Here is a 14,371-nt window from a genome sequence, read left to right on the forward strand (position 1 = left end):
AGTATTTAAACATATTTTGTGGTCATAATAAGTTAGCAAACAACTCAAAGCTGTATTTTTAACTAAGTGTGAGATTTTAACAACTTCATTTGAAGTCAGTACAGACAGTGATCAGAAATGGGGACATTTGAGCTTATAGCAACGTGTGTCTCCTCTAAAACATATGGCCTGGATATGCCATTGATATTGACCATATATCAACAATGAAAATGTATTTGCATAAGAAACTCCATAATCTCCTGGAAATGAACTCTGTCTAAAAATGTGGCAGGATGAGCCCTGCCTAAAATGTCAGGATAAAATTGAGCACAACTTAGTGGGTGGCATGGAAAATCAGGAATGTGAAAAAGGCTGCTCTGAGTAAAATTAAAAAAAAAAATGAAGCACTGGAAAAGTTTTGTCCACGTTTGTGGAAGATGATATGCTGAGCACAGAGCAGCACTGCTTTGGGTTTCCAAGAACTGAGTGTGTTATAGGGAGAGGGACTTCTCTGAACTCTCAGGCCATGCAGAGAAATGTGGACTCCAGCAGGTGTGAATACAAAATGCTATCTTCCTTGCTGATTGAAAAGACCCAGATAGATAGGATTTCACAGACAGACATTCTTTGGGCCACTGATGGGTTTCAATGCCAAGGGAGGAAAGGAAGAACTGGCAGAGACAGTGTGAGAGCTCTGATAGCTCACCTTACAAGCACCTGGGAGAAGAAAAGATGCAAATTTCAAAACAATATTATGGGGCTGGGAGTTTGGCCTAGTGGTAGAGTGCTTGTCAAGCATGCACAAAGACCCGGGTTCGATTCCTTGGTACCACATACATAGAAAAAAGCCGGAAGTGGTGCTGAGGCTCAAGTGGTAGAGCTCTAGCCTTGAGGAAAGTCCAAGGACAGTGATTAGGCCCGGAGCTCAAGCCCAGGACTGGCAAAAAAATTACTATGAAGCCAGGATTAAGAACTAATAGCCATCTGTTAAAATTTTATTTTTGAATCCTCAGAATGGTATGTCTTATTAAAGAAGAGCTATATTCGTCAGGATTCTGTGGGTAAGGGTTCTGGTATAGCTTCAGATTTGTTATCATAGAAAGACTAGAGCTATATGGATAGTGACAGGGACATGGGAATGCATGATGTCCCATCACAGACTAAGCAAGTGAAATACCCAAACGGATGATGCCACAGCTACAAGTAGGGAAGGAGAAATTAGTTATTAAGTTTATCTTTACTTAGCTATACCTCATAATATCCCTTCTTATCTATGTTTCTTCATTGTTTATGTTAAGAACCCTCATCTCTGTGGAAGAAAAATATGTCAAATATATCTGTGCCTAACAGTTGCTGGCCCTAGAGCTCTGAGTCAAAACTAATAAACCAGACACAGTGTAAAGTGTTTAGACTGCTTGCATAGGCAATGTGTTCATCTCAGTAGCTACAAATCTTAGAGTTATATTGAAATAGAAGCAGTACTATTTGGAAATGTGTAGGAAATTTCTGAAGAAAAGGATATACTTAAAGATAACTTAGTTTTAATGAATATTGTCATTGGTCTGTTTATAGCATTAAAGGAAAACCTGAGGGCTATGACGCATCAATGAGTAACAAATCACATTTTCACAAGCATTTTAAAATTTAAGAAATACAATAGTATTTACCAGAAAACATCAAAATTTGTTGCACACAATAAGAATAAATACTAATTTATAAAACTTTTATTTTGGAGTGTGTGTGTGTGTGTGTCCTGGCTATAGCGAAAACTACTTCTTATCATGGATTATCCACTTAAGATTTGGAAAGCTGCACTTATTTGAGGATACGAATCCAAAAGTCCAGAATATGTTCCCTAGTTTAATAATACTTTTCTGAATAACTTTTCTTCCAAATTAGAAACAGTATTTAATGTTTGTGAAGTAATGCACCTTCTATCTGATGAATATAACTATAACCTATCTATTAATTACAATAAAAATAAAAAAGAAATAGTATTTAATGAAAATAGAAACAGAAATAAGAAAGGGTATAAGAAATTAAGTGCTTCCATCAGAAATAATGACATTATCCCATTCGTAAGGAAATGAAAATACTTAGAAGAAATTAAAGAAAGCAAAGTACGCCAACCCCAAAGAAAAGAAATGTACTCATTAGCTGACTTATGTAATTGTGACTCCTCTGTATATCACCTTTACAATAAAATTTTTAAAAAATGAGAATAAGGACCTCCAGGATATAGAAACAAAAGCCACATAATGAGTGACTGTTGTACTTAATGTACTATATTATCTCTCATCTCTTTTGCTGTCCCTTGGTTATCTCATATTGTTATAGTATTTCACCTTGTTATCTGATATATTTCATGTATGCTTAATTGGTTATTGAAATTGGATAGGGAAGGGGGGAAATCAAGATGAGTGGGGGAGGGGGAGAGGGAAATGGGGACCATGACATGAGAAAGGGTATCAATGTTTGTGAATTAATGTACCTTCTATCTGGTGAATATAATGTAATCCTTCTATTAATTATAATAAAAATATATGGAAAAATGAGAATAATTCTAATATAGAAAAGAAGTTAAAGGGTTATCAATGTATGAGAAGTAATCCATCTATTACCTGGCAAATGTAACTATAACCCCTCTATACATTACCCCAACAATAAAAAGTAAAAAAAAAATTGAACTAAATAAAAGAAATTACATCACACTAGTCTGAGTTGTTCTATAGTGTATAATAAAATAGGAAAATACAATGTTACAATTAATGTGTCTTGGGAGAGATTATCAACAAAATGCTATAAATGCTTATTCAAACAGAAGATGGTTTCTGACCCATAACAATTACATATATATATATATCACCAAAGTTATTGTAAGAATTAAATACAACAATCCACAGATGATTAAGGAAGTCCTAGTAATTATTTGCTCTATTATTTTCATTTATATATTTTCTACTAGCTTTGTTTTTCAAAAGAACTTATTTACGTAAAGATAAACCCACTGACATACGGATCTGCGTTTGTCATTTTAATTGCCTTGAATTTCCTGGCCTGTAGAAATGATCAAGCCAAATTCATTGACTTCTAATCACTATGAGTAGAACATGGTAGATTGCTGATGATACCTGCAGTGAATAAGCTAATTTATTGGCTTTTGCTATTGTTTGGCTCTTTCTGAATTCCACAAAGAATTTCTTCTTCAGTTTCCTTGAACTTTCCAGAAGAAGAAATACCTGGCAGTGAACATTCTCTGCAAAATTCCCTTGAATGTAAACCCAGAGATGGCAAAGCTTGGTGAGAGACTGTCTGCCTAGCCACACAAAGCTCACAGTGTACATTATGTCTGCAGTTTCCAGCCTGAGGAACTCCGGAGACCACTCTTCCATTCTTATACCTGCCATAACCATAACTGAAAATATGTTTTAATTTTCTATGTAGTAACCCTTTTTCTGAGCCAGAGAAAGGAGTTAGTTGTGCATTAACAATTTTTATTTTCTATGCTGGGTGTCTAACTGAAGGTTTTATATGCAGTAGACAAACTATCTACCATGGAGTTACATCCCCAGTGCACACTGGTGATTTTTTTAGTTTTTTTTTTTTTTTTGCTAGTCCTGGGCCTTGAGCTTAGGGCCTGGGCACTGTCCTTGAGCTTTCTCACCCTTCTGCTCAAATTCTATGCAAAATAGTAGAACTGCCTATAAATCCTCGCATAAATCACAATTAGAAAAATGTGTGAAGATTCATTTTCCAGTGTGTGTGTGTGTGTGTGTGTGTGTGTGTGTGTGTGTGTGTGTGTGTGTGTGTGTGATCATGCCATAGTTTGTTGGTTCCTTCCAGTCATGCACCTTCAGGAATATTGAGATCATTCCTTGGAAAGTTCTGGAAAAATATACACACAACTTGAAGAGAAAAATGCTCATGGACATAAATAGATATAGTAAGGGTTATATGGTTTCATTTTAAATCATCTTAAATCATTTTCATAGGAGGGTGGCTTAGAGTGGTTCAAGGAAGTGAGCACTAAAATTCAGAACTACGGCTAGTTGCAGAATTGCCACTTGTGCTTTACTTGTATGACTGAAGAGAACCTCTTTCATTGCTTATGCCCTCAGTGTTCTCATCGGAAAATAAACAGTGGCATTCAAAGAGCTTCAAAACTGCCCATGAACTCCAAAATTCTAGAAGCAGGACATCTGATCAGAATCTTAAATTGAAGTGGAGGTCGACATTGATGAAAGAGGTAGCCTATTTTTTTAAAAAAAGGAATAGAAAAGTAGGTGGAAAATGTTTGAATTATTATTTTCTCAAATTTGTATTGATCATTTACCATATCAATGACACTGGGCTAGGTGGTATAGGTGGTGTGTGTGTGTGTGTGTGTGTGTGTGTGTGTGTGTTGGGTCACCATATTCTGGTAGCTTCCTAATCTTGTGTAAAGGACTTGGGTCTGGTGAGAAGAATTAGATATGTGCAGAGTAAGCCTCTGTAAGACATTGACAAGGACTCTCTATTTTTAGGAAATTAACTAGGAAATTGAATCACCATTCACTTTATCTTTTCAGACAGCATTTGATGTTCTGTGATAAATTTCTCTATCAAAATTTACTTCAGAGCGAAAATGGGTGTACCTGTGCAAACACATGTTTAGACCAGAAAGCTCTTCTCTCTGGATCTGCCTTTTCTGAAGATAAATAAGCCAACCTCAATCCCTGACTGATAATCACAATTTATAAAAACAGGTGGTGGGGCTGAACAGAAAGATTGGAGAAAGGTTTTAATCAAAAATCACACTGGCACACATTTACAAGAAAACAACAAAGAAATAGATGGCTGGTGTTTGGACTGCTGGTTTCTGTTAGGTAATTTTTAAAAATTTGATTAATGATGCTAATAGATACCATTCTCTAAAGTTATATAGTATATCAAAAATCCATATTCCTCCTACTATTTAGATTGCAAGTGGTTCAGTATCCTCATTTCTGAGACAGGCAGGAAAATCAATTTTCACTTGAGAATCTCTCTCTCTCTCTCTCTCTCTCTCTCTCTCTCTCTTTCTCTCTCTCTCTCTCTCTGTGTCTCTCTGTGTGTGTCTCTCTCTGCCCCCCTCTCTCTCCCTGTCTCTCTCTCTCGCTCTGTGTCTCTGTCTCTGTCTGTCTGTCTGTCTGTCTCTTGTCCTGGTGCTTGAACTCGGTCTCAGTGTTTTCCTTGAGATATTATGCCCAAGAATAGTTCTCTACCACTTGAGTCACAACTCTATTTTCGACTTTTTTTTAATAGTTAGTTGGAGATAAGAGTCTCATGGATTTTCCTGTCTGAACTGGATTGGAACTGCAGTCCTTAGATCTCAGCTTCCTGAGTAGTTAGGATTATAAGTGTGAACCACTGACACACTGGCTCATTGTGATTTTTTTTGATTGTTCAGTAGTAGATTTAAAAAGCTTACAAATAAAACTGCATTTGATTCTATAAAGCAATACTAAGCTGTGGCAAAAGTTAGATGCTTTAGAAAATATTAACAGTTCACACACATGCTTCCTGTGGACAGATTGTTCTTTGTGGCAGCTACAGAACATGAAAAAGCTTTTGGAAGCAAGAGACGATATGAAGAGATGGATGTTTTAGAAAGGAAATCTAGAATAAGGAACTTGAGTGGGAAAATGATTTGTAAATATGTTATTCTCTTTCTCGCCTTCCTTTTCTTCCTTTTCTTCCTTCCTTCCTTCCTTCCTTCCTTGCTACCTATGTACCTTAGACATCATATTTTTCTCACTGAATGGCATATAATTCTCACTATTTCATAATTTTGTATTTGATCTTGTTTATAATTTGGGATATATCCTTATAAAAATAAATAGAAAATTTACATAGTATATTATGTACCCGTTCTCCCATTCATTTAAATCATTTCCTTCTAAAGGACCCATGGGAGTACATACTATTAAACAATATTGTTTCAAGTTGTGAAACTATAATATAAATTCCAAAGATTTCCCATAATTTACTTAAAACACCACAAGGTGGGGACACCAGGAAATAAAGTCTTTCTCTGAGTTTGTTGTGTGCTTGGTGCAGAGATTAAGATTATTTTACTGTGTTTCTCTTCCCTTTTTATATATCTTTTCCATGTGTCTGAATGTCATTTTATTTCTGTTCTAGTAATTACTTTGTATTTCCTGTTATGTTGATTTTTGGTTATGCTTTAGGGTTCAATGTGGAATACTTGGAAGAAGGCTAATCAGAAATGTCAGTCAGTTCTGGTTCTACCAGTCGACTTTTCTCTTTATTACTTCTTCCTTTACATCTAGAAGTATCAAATTCTCTTATTCATTTCTTTATTTCATAGTCATTATTTGAAGTATTGTCTAGAATCTTCCATTTGCAAGAATTTGGCAAACAGTATGGGATATTGCAAAGATGAATTAAATATTTCTTATTTTGAATCAATCTAGTAAAGAACACAGAAACAAACTCATTATACTACAGATAGCTGTCCTTATCAAATAGGAGCTCTAAGCTAACCAAACAAATGAAACAAGGAAGTATATGTCTTTTAAAATTCTTGTGCTATTTCCTGAGGACCATTTGCATTCAAGAAGAGCAAACACAATGATTTCTTATTTGCCTTTTTCCAAAGGGAAAATGCTCAAGGTTTTGTATAACAGACCACATAGTATATTGAACTTTCTCTTCAGCTTTTACTCACATATCGGTGTTCTGAGAAGCAGAGACATCCCTCACTGTGATTGGGGACAAGTGATGTGGCATGCACCAGCCATCATGGTCAAGCCCTGTGGGAGAGACCACATCTGTCACTGAAGAAAACCGTGGTGAGAAAATAAGAACTGGAGCTCAGTTAGTCTCCTAACTGCCTAGGAGCAAGGGCAAGAAGCCAGAGTCATAAAGAGAAATACACCACCTTTATGGGAATAGTAAAATGGAATGCCTCCTCAGAGTCCTACTCCATTTCAAAATAAATATGGAGTATTTATTCAGCGCTATTAGCATGTCTTTCTTCTATTCACCCAGCACTACAAAATGATATCCAATTCTTTAAAAACATTTTTAAATGATAAATATTTAATTGAAAAATTAACATTGTCATTTGGAAAAAAGTAAGCTGATTATTTATGGAAGGGTTTTGATAAAGGGAAGGCTATTAGTATTGATATGCACATGATTTTAGAGTGGGTTGTTTAGTTCAGAAAGCACCAAGAAAATGACATATTTACCTGGAGAGTTGCATGGGATGTCACCAATTCATGTGGACCATTACAGGCACAAAAACAAACTTCCATTGCTATATATTCTTGACTATTTCTTAAAACTTAAGTTGCAACATTAACATTTACAGATGAATAGAGGTACTAGATTAAAAGGCTATTATGTAACATGAATTATGTACATTTAAATCTGATAAATATGAATAATTTCTGAGCCTTAGTTTTCTGTTCTGTAAAGTAATAAGAATAATATGGACATATGTATCATACAATTATTATGAAAAATAAATAAAATATAAGGCTCAACATTTTGCCTTGCTCATGACTTACTGAGTTTGTGTTTACCTTTACTAGATGATCTTTAAGTTCTGCTGGATCTGAATCTTGTAACTGGTTCATGGATATAAAAATAAGAATGTTACTACATATAAGTATAATTTTAAAGATTTGCATAAAGTAATGTATAGGTGTATTACTGTATGTAAATGGCCCAGGGAATGATGTCTATGGCTAAATCCTGGCAAACTAATGCTTTATTGTCCAGGCTCAAAGGTGTATTTCTGAGCACAGTAGAAAAATTCTACATATATTTTATTAGTAAATATTGTTAGATAGGTGACTTGAAAAAATCTTAAATGTGATTTTTTAAAATAAAGTCAATCCTTTTTTGCATAGAGTAATTTGCTAAATAGTTCTGGCTCATTTTAGCAAATGACAGGATTGAAGTAATTATTAGAAACCAACTCATTGTAAAAACAGTCTTTCTCTGAGCTCCCACAAACTTAGTTACAGAAATCTAAACACAAAATGTCTTCTAGTAGTGTCTCCCATCCTTTTAACGTTTATTTTTAATTGACATATAATTGTGTATATTTCTAGGGCACAGTGTGATGTCTCAACCTTGAATAAATTGTAGAAGGAACAAATCTAGATAATTAGCATAGCTACCACCACAAGCAGCTGCCATTTCTTTTTAGTAAGACCATTTGAAATCCTCTCTTTTTGCTATTTTGAAATATATATTTATTAATCGGATACATTTTCATTTGAATTCTGAACTTTGCCCGTTGCTGTTCTTTTTTTGAACTCAGTATTCCCAGTTTCCTTCCTCCTTCCTTCTCTCTTTCTCTCTTTCTTTCTTTTTTCTGTTCTTCTCTCTCCTGCAGGGAAAAGAGCAGTATGAAACTTCTCTCCAGAGACCCTCCACCTCACATGGCCATATGGGTTTAATGTATAATTCATGGGAAACAGCATGAGCTGCAGATGATTCAAAAGAGAGCCTTCAAGGCTGGGCTCAGGAGGCATTCTTTAATAATAATTAGAAAATCAAACAGCATCTTGCTGTTGTTCTAGTCATTTCATTGTAGTGTAATAACCTCGATTCTAATAGAGCCAGGGACCAATATATCACTATAATGTAACCTTCCCAACACAATAATTGTGCAAATGCACTTGTTCATTAGTAATGGGTTCACTGTCCTCAGGAATTAGCACTTAGGTTTGATGGAAATCTATGGACACATCTCTAATTTGAGCTACATCACCAGGGTCTTAGGAGGAAATGAATTACCGGGAAGAGTAATTTTGGTAATTTTTCCTTCTGTTATATTAAAGAACTCTGATAGGAGAGGTAGAAAGGGAAAATTTTCACATTGTATTTTGTCTTTTGAGAGCTGTCCTTTCTCTCACATGGCCAAGAAAAAAACCTGCATTTTACCCTGCTACCACACACCACTTTTTCTACATGTAATCAGACTTTTTTTCCCATAAACTTTAAAACAGCAGAATGTATAAATGTCTAGAGGCAGTTTAATATGTGCAAAGACCTTTTGCAAGTTACAAGCAAAAGACCAAGTCTGTTCTGCAAATGCATCAGTGACCTAGTGTGCGTGTGTGTGTGTGTGTGTGTGTGTGTGTGTGTGTGTGTGTGTGTGTGTATTTTCAAGGTTAGTTCTGTAGTTCTTTTGTAAATCTTGTGGGAAATGCATTCTTTATTTGAAGAAGTTCATGAAGAAGTTTTCTAAGTTGGTGAGCAGTGTAAGCCTGTATACTTTTGCATAAAAGAATAGAGGACAATCCCTCTTATTTGCTTACAAGTTACAGCTGATTCTCTTTTCGTAATTTGCATATGAAGATATATGCATAATTACTTTGTGATATTTAGAGGCAACAGTATTTGTTACTATTATATAAATAATTATAAAGGAAAGAATTCTAAAGGTTAAAAAATTGTTAGAAGGTAATGTAGATTCCACAGACTTAGAAAGCCATTGAATTTAATCATATCATGCCTAGATGGTGAAACTGAGTCCTCTTATTTTGTGTAAGAGAGTATGAGGGCAAAATTAACAACCACATATAATATTTGAGCTCCATCACACAGATGTTCAATCTCTGTTACATACTTCTAGTGGCATAGAGTTTTTGTCTTTTGTTATCTATTCCTAAAATGAATGGCTTAATTGTTTGTACACGTTTCCATTTACAATTTTTCCCTTACTGAGTTGGCTTTCATCATTTCTTGCTCATGTTGTCAGAGGCAAATCATTAGTTGTCATATTGTTTAATCTGAAATGTAATATATAGGCTTCTGAAGCATTTGATATTTCTTGTAAAAGGATATTTCTATGTTATGTCACAAGCCAGTGGGAAGGAATTGATCATTTTTTGATAGTATTAGGAAACCTGACTGTCTATATAGAAGAAAATGCAGGAAAATATTTTCCTAAAAGACATTTAAACTATAAAGCATAAGAGGGGGAACTTCATTGTATTTTATCACATAAAGGTGTGTTTAATAAAAGATACTGTAGACAAAAAATATAGAGGAAACCCAATGGTAGAAGTGTGCAAATGTAAGAAATGGACAAAATCTTAAAAGGAAAATGACAGCAAAGAAAGGCAGCAAAGAAACCAAAATATATTTGTAATGTTGAACATGCAAATGAAAAGAATGGTGACCTATTATTACTGGATGTAAGTAAACCTAAGTAATTCCACAGATGGACAGATCTGTTAAGACACAGTAGTTTGTATATATTGCTGGAGGGAACAAATATGAGCTCATTGAAAAAAATTATCCTACTCTAAGTCTAGCTTAATTTTCTCCATAGTTGATATCTCAGAGGAAGTCTCACACAAATCCACTAAGGACATATCCAATGATGATCATTGCTGTATCATTTGTGATGACAGTATTTGAACCAACGACCATTGGGCCAAGCAGAAAATAGGGTGTGATATGTTTTACTATGGAATAATTCACAGTGGCTGAAAATAATGCATCATGTTCCCTTAACAAACATAGGTAGATCTTTAGTGCTCAGTGAATGAAATAATCTGAAGATGACATATAAAGCAATTTCTCTAAAAGATTCATATATTTATCAGAAGTCAAATTTAGGTTAAGACATATACAAAAAAGAAATACACTGTACAGAATGGAATGTCTGTCTAGACAGAGAAAGGAAGAGTAGTGAATAGGTGGGAAGTTAGGAAATAAAAGCAAATAAATAAAGCAGAAAAGACATTTTTTATAGCCCAATGTTAATAATGTGCCATAAACTATAAGCTTGATTAACAGACCCTCTGCACCTGAGGACCCAGAGTAAAAAATTACCTCATAACAGTGACCTTGAGAGAGCTTGAGGGCCTTTTGAATCATTCAAGATATCATAAATATGGTTAGTATGAGTGAAACCATAAATATGATTAGTATGAGTGACATTCCTTCATACTCCAAATGTTTGACATTACAATACTACACATGAATAAAAAGACACATCAACTTAGTAAAAACTCTTTAAGCTCATCAAATATTCTGGCATATGGTAAAAAATTTTCATAGATATATACCTTTAGAGAGAGCAAAGTACAACTTGCTTTATAAACTGTTGAACATCCATGGTTGTCATTTTCTCCTTGTACTTTTCACTTTTGCACCTTATCTGGGAACCGTACATTTTAAAATTGTTACCTCTTTACTTCTAATCTTCAAATATATTTCACCCTTTTATGTAGAATATAATAAGCTAGAAGCTATTACTTTAAAAATACTTGTTTATGCTACTAATCTTCTGTATCACCATTAAATTCCTTGCTATTCAGGACATGAGGGGATGGTTGTTGGATGGGGCTTCCTGGAAACATGGTCTAAGCTAGATGCACGAGGCTCCAGGCTCAGAAAGAACCGAGGCTTATTTCCGTATTTCAGTTACTATAGTGAAATTTACTGTGTTTTTTGTTGTTGTTGTTGCTTAAGCAAGAGGCTCCATGTTTTCATTATGCAAAGGACTTTCAACTTTGGTAATTAGTCTAATACAGACTGAGAACTCAATCTATTCAACACTACTTTACTGAACACATCTTATATACCAGACAATTCAAAGACAGTTAAAAAATGCTCTTTGCTTTAGGAACACATCAGACAACTAATTACAGCAATGAAATCTAGTCACAATTGTGAAAGTCTACTTCAAAGGCACATAATCCTCATTGGTCTATGTGCAGTGGTACAGGAGATATTTAACTCTTGTTTTCTATTTTTTTAAACTTTCGAACAGACCATTGGTTTTCTTAAGATATAATTAACATTTCTGATGATCTTTTTTGTTGTTTTCACTGAACCCACATTTCCCTATGACCCCATTTCCTTTACTTTGGTTTAGTATATACTAAACCAATGTGAATGCACATTTCTTAGTTTTTTTTTTTAATTTAAAACTTCTTCATTTCAAGTTCATTTGTGTGTGTGTGTGTGTGTGTGTGTGTGTGTGTGTGTGTGTGTCCCTACTGGAGCTCAAAATCACAGTTGAACTCTGTCCCCTAGCAATTTTGCTCAAGGTTATCTCACTGCTACTTGAACCTCAATTCCATTTCTGGGTTTTGAGCGGTTAATTAGAAATAAGAGTGTCAAAACAACTCTAAGATTCCACCTCACTCCAGTTAGGATGGCCAGGATCAGGACAACGAATAACAACAGATGCTGGAGGGGATGTGGCTAGGAGGGATCACTACTACACTGTTGGTGGGAGTGCAAACTCGTTCAACCACTATGGAAAGCAGTATGGCAGTGCCTCAAAAGGCTAAACATAGAACTCCTCTATGACCCAGCAATTCCACTACTTGGCATTTACCCAATCATCCAGAAACAAGGACATACTAAATCCACTAGCACAACAATGTTCATTGCAGCATTATTCACCATAGCAAAGATATGGAACCAACCTAGATGTCCCTCAGTTGATGAGTGGATCAACAAGTTGTGGTATTTGTACACAATGGAATTCTATGCTGCTGTCAGAAAAAACAACATTGCCCTATTTGTTAGGAAATGGAAAGACTTAGAAAAAATCCTATTAAGTGAAGTAAGCCAGACTCAAAGGAACTTAGGCTCAATGGTTTCCCTCATTTGTCATAATCAGTAGAAACCTTGGGCTCTACTAGCAGAGATCTGCAATAGAGTAAAACCTTGATACATAAGGCCATATAGTATGAAGCTAATTGAAAGGACCTCCAGAATATTGAAACAAAAGCCATATAATGAATGATTGTTGTCCTTAATGTGCTATGTTATCTCTCATCTCTTTTGCTGTCCCTTGGTTATCTCATATTGTTACAGTATCTCACTTTGTTATCTGATATATTGAATTTATTTGTATTTGGTTATTTGAAATTTGATAGGGAAGGGGGGAAAACCAAGACGGGGGGGTGGGGTGGAGGAGAGGGTAATGGGTACCAAGACATGTGAAAGGGTATCAATGTATGTGAATTAATGCACCTTCTATCTGGCAAATATCATGTAACCCTTTTATTAATTACAATAAAAAATATAAAAAATAAAATAGAAAAAAAAAGAAATAAGAGTGTCAGACTTTCCTGCTAGGATGACTTCAAATCTTGACCCTCAGATCAGCATCCTAGCTTTCTCAGTAGCTTGGATTACAGGTTTGAACCACCTGTATCTGGCTTTACCTTAAATTTTAAATGATAATTAAATGATAATTTTACTTTATGTAGAATCAGATGCATAAGTTTTGTTTTCTCAGAACACTAAAGCTATCATTTCTTATCTTCTAGTCTTCATCTTTTCAGATGAGGAATCCTTGTGGTCACTCAAGTTTCCTCTGTGTATATTATTTTTCTAATTCTGTTCTGCTTTGAAATATGACCCTTTGTCTTCAGTGTCCAACAACTCAGCTTTGATTTATTCCAGTATAACTTTCCTTAAACTACTAATATTTGGGGAGTTGAACTTCTTAAACTTATGAATCCATACCTTTATGCACTGGGTTTCTGAAAATCCAGTTACCCTTTAACATGATCCTATAGAATCCCCATAGTTCTCTTTCCACAACCCTTTATTTTCCTATTTCAGAACAAATAATTCTTTTTGCCCTATATCCTGTGTACGTATCTTCCCCTATCATCTTCATTCTGCTAAAGTTTTTTCAGTGAGTCTTAAAATTCTATCAATTATATTTGTTAGTTTTAAGATTTACATTTGCCTTTGTTATCTTAACAGTTTCTACTATTCCCATTATTTCATTATACAAATATTTTCTTCTCATTGAATATAAGTTTAACAATTACTAAAATTTTTGTATAATAGTTGCAATATATAGGATTTTTCTAGAAAGGATTCAAAGGAACAGTTCTTTATATATCTGTCCAGGGTTGGATATAATGCTTTTTATCTATCACAGTGGAAAATTTCATGATACATGAACAATTTAGAGAGAACTCAAATAGTATTTGCCTCATTAACAGGAAATAATTATCTCTAGACTAAACACTTTTCTGGTCTCATTTATCAACTCTTAAAACAAGATGTGTTAATGATCCAACTGCTTCCAAGTTATTTAGCTAGGACCTAAGGGAAATATTGATAGTAACACAACATATCTAACACATCTACTTTGGTAAGATGAAATATATTTAGTACTCAAACCAAAAATTACCAAGCATACAAATTTGGGGAAAAATATGACCAATAAAAAGAAGAAAAATCAGCCAATCAAACCACTTTAGAACTGATATAGATAAAAAAATGAGCTGAAGTAATACTTAATGACTTTTATAATTACATCTTACAAGTTCACAGTTTAAAAGAAGATATAATAAACAAAATAGACACACATACATGGGCTGTTTTATATATGCACATG

Source organism: Megascapheus bottae, chromosome 4, assembly GCF_031878675.1.
Source record: "Megascapheus bottae isolate mThoBot1 chromosome 4, mThoBot2.hap1, whole genome shotgun sequence".
NCBI classification, from domain to species: domain Eukaryota; kingdom Metazoa; phylum Chordata; class Mammalia; order Rodentia; family Geomyidae; genus Megascapheus; species Megascapheus bottae.